The 7,745-nt window shown below is 40.6% G+C and overlaps 1 pseudogene; it reads left to right on the forward strand.

Moving 5' to 3' along the window:
- Positions 1-1,410: 1,410 nt before the first annotated feature.
- LOC112302934 (U6 spliceosomal RNA) lies at positions 1,411-1,511 on the forward strand (annotated as a pseudogene).
- The last annotated feature ends 6,234 nt before the right edge of the window (positions 1,512-7,745 follow it).

Consider the following 7,745-nt stretch of genomic DNA (forward strand, 5'->3'; position numbering starts at 1 on the left):
GTTAACAAAAGCACTTACTGAAGACATTATTGGGAATTAAAAAACAAAGAACCATCAGTTGTCACTAAATATGCCTTTCATGTTCCCAAATGAAATGCATTTGCGCACTCAAGAAATAGGAGAGAAATGTGCAGGCCTGCCATTGTCAGATGCAAACATCTTCATTAGACTTTGATCCAGCTGCTGCAAGATCTATAAAAAGAGCTATCAAAGCTGGCAACTCATTATTGGTTATTTCAGGAAAACTTAAAAAAAACCATCCCTAAACCTGAACTGATCTTTTCTGACAACTTCTCTGGCCAGGCAGTTTGTATGGAAAGAGCGACATTAAAAACCTCTGCCAAGCCGGCCCCACAGAGTGGCACTTCAAAGGACGCAGTGCCTACGGCTGCGAAGGAGAAGCCACAATTGCAGAGCAGACCTGTATTCATGTACACTTGAGCTGTAAATCCCTATCACCCCCCAAATGTCCTGTTCTGACCCAAATGCCTCCTCCTTACAAGCACATAAATGAAAGTAGCCAAATCCAGGTCTTTATAGACAAAACCGAAAAAGATTAATATGCGCAATGTTTCATAACATTCTTTCTCTGTTGCAGTAAATCTTATGCATATTGGCAGTCAGCTAATTTCTGGCATGTTATTTTCTGCAGACACTCACTCTTTTAAAAGAGAAAAAAGGCTAGTCAAGGGAGTAAGCAGGAGTGGGAAGGGAAAAGGAAAGAAGGGGAAGGAGAAAAAGAAATGCAAAAGGGAAGGGGAAAGAGACTTGTGGTTCTAGGGACAGTATACAGAGGAGGGTATAGAAAGCAAACTCTAAATGTCAAAATTACCTGCAATTCCTCCCTTGTGCTCCGTTGAAACAGAGGCACTCCACAAAGATCTGAATAGCATTCACACTAATCACAGTCCCCAGAATCTTGGGGACCTCTTCAGTCAAGCCCAGGTCTTTAGAGGCTTCTGACGGATATCAAACAACTCACAGAAAACAACTGTCGGAGCTGTCACTGTCATTTATGAAGGACATTTTCCCCTGTTGGTCTATACATCTCTACATCTCTATTTACGACAAAGAGGAACACAAATTATGATCACTATTATTCAGCCTCAGTAAACAAGGAGAAAAGAATACATGGACCACTAACTAAATCTACTTAAAGATATTGGCTTTAACTTGAATTTACCCACTTAAGACCTATTTTACAGTCAAAAGTAAATTGAAATACTCAAAATATGGATGGAATATCATATCTATTATTTGAATTAGGTACAAAAGCTCATTTGGAAATCAATTTATTATATTTATATTGTCATTAAAACTACTACCCAAATATTAATGCCCTTGAGACCCACAATTTATTTTTCCTTGCATATATCACTCGTAACTCCTTCAGAACTTGAACTTTTCTGTGCACATTTTGCCAGCCCATATAATAAATGCAACAGCAAAGAGAAGATTAGCATGGCTCTTGGGCAGGGATGACACAAATGCATGAAGCATTCCACCATGTTTCATTTTAAAAATACTAAATTTTATTAATTTTTTAAAGCATTTTTTTAAAAGTGACCTTTCCACAGTGCTCCAGCTATCACCTTCCTCCTGCCAATGGCCTCGGTCCATGGAGTCAGTTTGGAAAGAGCAGCAGAAGTCAGGCCCACACTGCCTCCAGCCGGAGTGGCATTCTGAGTTGGGACCCTACTGCCACCAGATGAGCTTTCCAAAACGTGAAACTGATAATGAGGCTCCCCTGTGTAACACCACTCAGTGATTTCCTATTGCCTTTCAGATAAAATCACATTCCTGCTGTGTGGCTACAGGCACGTTATTAAACCTCTCTCTGGCTCAATTTCCTCTTCTATAAAATGGTGATAATAATCGTGAGGGAAATGCAAGTAAAGCACTTGGCACAAAGCTAATGAATGCTCGATGTTATTATTATTATTAATGTTATCTCACCAGCCATGCTCCTTCTTCGTTTCCCCTTTACTCTGTCTTGCAGCCAAACTAGACAAGGATTTCCTCCAATATCCCATAACCTTTTGTCTGCGTGTCTTGGCCTGTGGTTTTCTTTCTGTTTGCAACACTCTCTTCATCTTCCTGGCCCTTGGCCTGTCTCACTCCTATTAATTTGTAAACTGTCAGCTTAAATGCATATTATCAAGATGGCCATCGCTGACACCAAGGCCAGGTTTGCCTCCCCCAACATGTGCATGCACTGCACACTTCCTGTACTATAACACGCATCATGTGTTACGTTTACATCTTGCTGAAATATCTATAAAGATTAGATTTGCCTTGCCCACCACCATATTTCTCAGTAGCAAGCACAGTGGAGTCAGGGTCTATGGAATTAAAATGCAATGGAAAAAGAAACCTTAGCAGGTCACATTGACAAAAGATTACCTCAATCACACTACAGTTAGTGACAGGATAGCTCCACAGAATTTCATGACAAGTCCCAAGCAGATGGATGCCCCAGGCCATGGAACACTGCTGGTCTCACGGGAGAAAGGGAGCACAGTAATTTTTCACTGCCTTTCTTAAAGCTTCCATTCTGAAGTGGCACATTAAACTCCCCCTCATTTTATTGGCTAAAGCTAGTCACATGATAAAGCCTGATGTCAATGAGATGGGGATCCTTATGTAGAAAGGGCACTAAAAAGAGGGAACTGCAATGTTCAGTGAACTATAATAGATACAACAGATCTCAATACATGTTAGGTTAATAAGATATTTTTTGCTGCAAGTTGACAAATGCCACCCCCCCCCCAACCAATTAAAATCTTTCCATAAACTAATCTGAATTCGGATACTAATGTTTGGAAATCTCAATTTTTAAAATCACTGTTCTTCTGGTCAGAACCACGTTTTCTGCCACAGACCCCAGTTGCCCGTGTATGTGTCCACCACTCACAACCATACCAGCATGCCGCTTTTGAGTAAAGAATGACAATGAGCTCTAACAACAACAACAACAAAAATCCCCATGACTTCATTGCTTACTCTAGGCAAAATATTAATATGAACAAATGAGGTTCTATCCAGTGTCATAGGAATACATGGCATAAAGGGAACCTTCAAAATCAGTTACTCTGACCTCTGAGATGAGCCCCCAAAAAGCCAAGTAACTTACCAAGTTCAAACAGCTAAGCAAGAGCAGAGCCGGAACTAAGTCACAAATCACCAGAGGAGAATTTGAGATCTTGTTCCCCAGCATACGAGGGGGGACCCAAAAAACCCCAGAGTTATCTTCAGAAGGGGGGGCCCCTTGTAGTACAGGCTTTCCCTGCTAGGTGAGTGTTCTACGAACCCATCTGCATCAGGGGACCAACTAGCATATTGTGAGAGGCTGCATTTGGTATCAGTGAATTTTTTTGAAGACTCTTTCAACGTGTTTGCCCATTTCATAAAGGGCGATTTATGAGCACACCTGACCACACTGTGCTGAGTGGTCAGCAGTTTTTGACCAAAAACAGCATGACCCCTGTGTCCCACCCTCCCTATCACCTGATCTTTCCCCAAGTAACTTTCTTTTTTGGTTTGCCCACATGAAAAAAAACTATCTCAAAGGGAGATAGTTTGCTGATGTGGAAGAGGTGAAACAAAAACCAGCAAAAGCACTAAGAGGAATCAAAATCAACGAGTTCAAAATCTGTTTTGAGCAGTGGAAAAAATGGTTCCATGTGTGCATTGTATCAAATGAAGAGGACTTTTTTTAAAAGATTTTATTTACTTATTTTTAGAGAGAGGGAAAGGGAAGGAGAGAGGGAGAGCAACATCAATGTGTAGTTGCCTCTAGCACTCCCCCTACTGGGCCCACAATCCAGGCATGTGCCCTGACTGGGAATTGAACCCACGACCCTTTGGTTTGCAGGTCTGTACTCAATCAACTGAGCTACACCAGCCAGGGTATCAAATGGAGAGTACTTTGAAGGTAACTGAAGTTTAAATACATAAGAATAAATATGCAATTTTTATAAATAAATTCTGGACTTCGGGGGTCCCTCACCTATTATGTTATCAGTTTGGCTCAAATGAACTCTTATAAAAATTCAAAAATATATATATAAATCACTAATTTTAAAGCAAGTGCTCTTTCAATTAAAGCATAGTTTTCTCACAAGGAATGTCACCAAATGTGAATGACTGGAAGAGATCAGCATTTAACAGATGAGAAAATTGAGATCCAGGGAAGGGAAATGACTTTCTTAAAGCTATCCACATTATTAGTTCTGTTTTGCTTGGCCATACAAAAGCTTAAAGAAATCTAAGTTCTTTCAGCATCTAGGACAGTACCTGCTCTTCATTAGGTGCTCAAAGAAATGTTTGTTGAATTGAACTGAACTGAACTGAACTGAATTGACTGAGATCAAGTAATTTGAGCTGAAATAGTTTCATTGAATTGAAATGACACAACATGTGGAGATGCACTTTTTTTGCCTATTCCATAGCCCATGTTCCCATTTGTCCTGGGGTCTTTTACACTTGCCAAACCAGCAAGTTACACACCACAACTATGACTTCATTAGTTTCTCTTCTGTAGTATCCTTGTTTCCTGCTCCTTCCTCCTTTGAGCAGACACAAATTAATATCTAGAAATCTTATCATCTCCTGACACATGCAGAACAATGTAGGATCTGGAAAGCAAAATCAGCAATGATAAGGACCCCTGAAGATCATTAGACAAAGAACTTTATTCCCTCTGAGCTAAGCAGGCCATCTAAAAAGTGACATAACCCAGATGCTCCTAAGCCACAGGAACAAATGCCATTAAGTTGCTGTCTCCTGACAACTAAGTGATATGTACGAGGTAGAAGAATTAAATTTGGAAAGAGAATACAGATTCTGGCTGGTCTCCAGGGCTGAGGGATATTAAATAAGAAAGAAACAACAGTGCTGTCAAGTCTAATTGTTTAAAACATAAAACTCTTTCCATATGTCCTGAGACGAACAGGGCTGCACTGTATTGGGGTGCACTGTGAAGTCATGCAAAGAACAGCACATACCACTTGGATTGAAAATCTTATCTGGAGGGAATTTGCCTCTGCTTTCCTTTCCTTCTTTTTATGACCCATCCAAGCACTCAGACATTTGAATATAGCTATAGGGAAAACATATTATGAAGCTGCTGTAATACAGCACAGCTTTGACTATGGTCGAAGAGATAGGCTTGTGGTCAGGTAGCACTGGGTCCTAACCCTGACTATACTTCTCGTTGTTGTTTTATCTAAGACTCATTTTTTTCACCCATAAATAGAGATTATATTCTTATGATATAAGGATGTGATAAAAATTAATGAGGTAATGGATACAATGTGACTGGCACTTAGTAGGCATTCATTACAATGTACCTTTTTTACTTTTTTCTTTAAATACTTAGGGGACAATCATCCACATGGCAACTTCATGTAAGTCTGTGAGGAGAACTTCTCACTCACTGACAATAAATTGAGAGATGCCTGTATTTTATCCCTTCAGTTAATTAACATAGGCTTACTGAGCACTACTCACACACAAAATTCAGGTAGATACTGTAAAGGTTACAAAGTCTTATCACATGAAATGTATGAAATTAAGGCATTTGCTGAAGCTCATTTTTTATCAGTTATGACGTTAAGTAATCAAGATTATATGACCTTCTAAGTGTTTGCTTTAAAAAAAATAGAACATGTGTTCAGTATGGAAAAATAATAAAAAAACAAACAACTTAGATTCAAGCTAGGATTAGCTTGTTACATATTAGATTGATTGGAAATTACTTGTTTCCAACAGTTTTGTGTTGCAGGTATATATCTATGTCTTTGTATCCATGTGTCTACGTAATTGCATACACATTTTTTCATGGCAGAGAAAGAGCTGTTCTGGAAGACCTGCCTTCCCACATTCTAATGGAAATAAGAAGTGCAACTCTGGGCTTCCGGCCAAGATGGAGTCGTAGGTAGACACACTGTGCCTCCTCACACAACCAAAAGAAGGACAACAACAATTTAAAAACAAAAAATAACCAGAACTGACAGAAAATTGAACTGTATGGAAGTCTGACAACCAAGGAAATAAAGAAGAAACATTCATCCAGACCAGTAGGAGGGGCGGAGACGAGAAGCCAGGCAGAGAGGATGCGCAGCAAGGCAGCAGCTGGAAGACCCATCAAGGTGGTGGGTGGAATGGGGCAGGCTAGGCTGCAGCTAGCCGACCACGCAGCCCCATATTTGTGGATAGATAAACTGGGAGGAACGGCAGGGGAGCGAAACAGACCATGCAACCCAGGGCTTCAGCGTGGGGAAATAAAGCCTCAAACCTCTGATTGAAAACACCCATGGGGGTTGAGGCAGCAGCAGTAGAAACTCCCCACCTCACAGGAGAGGTTGTCGGAGAGACCCACAGGGGCCAAGAGCGTGCACAAGCCCACTCACTCAGGAATCAGCACCAGAGGAGCCCAGTTTGATTGTGGGTAGTGGAGGGAGTGACTGAAAACCAGCAGAGAGTGGAACAAGCACCATTGCTCCCTCTCGGCCCCTCCCCCACATACAGCATCACAGTGCAGCAACCAGCACTACCCTGCCCCGGTGAACACCTAAGGCTCCACCCCTTTATGTAACAGGTGTGCCAAGACAAAAAAAGAAATGGCCCAAATGAAAGGACAGATCAAAACTCCAGAAAAAATACAACTAAGCAACAAAGAGATAGCCAGCCTATCAGATGCACAGTTCAAAACACTGGTAATCAGGAAGCTCACAGAATTGGTTGAATTTGTTCGAAAAGCAGATGAAAAAATGAAGGTTATGCTAAGAGAAACAAAGGAAAATGTACAGGGAACCAATAGTGATGGGAAAGAAACTGGGACTCAAATCAACAGTCCGGACCAGAGGGAAGAAAGAAACATCCAACCAGAAAAGAAGGAAGAAACAAGAATTCAAAAAAAATGAGGAGAGGCTTAGGAACCTCCAGGACATCTTGAAACGTTCCAACATCCGAATTATAGGGGTGCCAGAAGGAGAAGAGGAAGAACAAAAAATTGAAAACTTATTTGAACAAATAATGAAGGAGAACTTCCCTCATCTGGCAAAGGAAATAGACTTCCAGGAAGTCCAGGAAGCTCACAGAGTCCCAAAGAAGGAGGAACACACTAAGGCACATCATAATTACATTACCCAAGATGAAACAGAAGGAGAGAATCTTAGAAGCAGCAAGAGAAAAGGAAACAAAGGAGTTTCCCTAAGACTGTCAGCTGATTTCTCCAAAGAGACCTTACAGGCAAGAAGGGGCTGGAAAGAAGTATTACAAGTCATGAAAGGCAAAGACCTACATCCAAGACTACTCTATCCAACAAAACTTTCATTTGGAATGGAAGGGCAGATAAAGTGCTTCTCAGATAAGGTCAAGTTAAAAGAGTTCATCATCACCAAGCCCTTATTATAGGAAATGTTAAAGGGATTTATCTAAGAAAAAGAAGATAAAAAATATGAACAGTAAAAATGACAGCAAACTCACAGTTATTAACAACCACACCTAAAACAAAAAACAAAAGCAAACTAAGTAAACAACTAGAACAGGAACAGAACCACAGAAATGGAGATCACATGGAGTGTTATCAAGAGGGGAGTGGGAGGGGGAGAGAGGGGGGAAGGTACAGAGAATAAATAGCATAAATGGTAGGTAGAAAATAGACAGGGGGAGGGTAAGAATAGTATAGGAAATGTAGAAGCCAAATAACTTATATGCATGACCCATGGACATGAACTATA

Source organism: Desmodus rotundus, chromosome 1, assembly GCF_022682495.2.
Source record: "Desmodus rotundus isolate HL8 chromosome 1, HLdesRot8A.1, whole genome shotgun sequence".
NCBI lineage: Eukaryota > Metazoa > Chordata > Mammalia > Chiroptera > Phyllostomidae > Desmodus > Desmodus rotundus.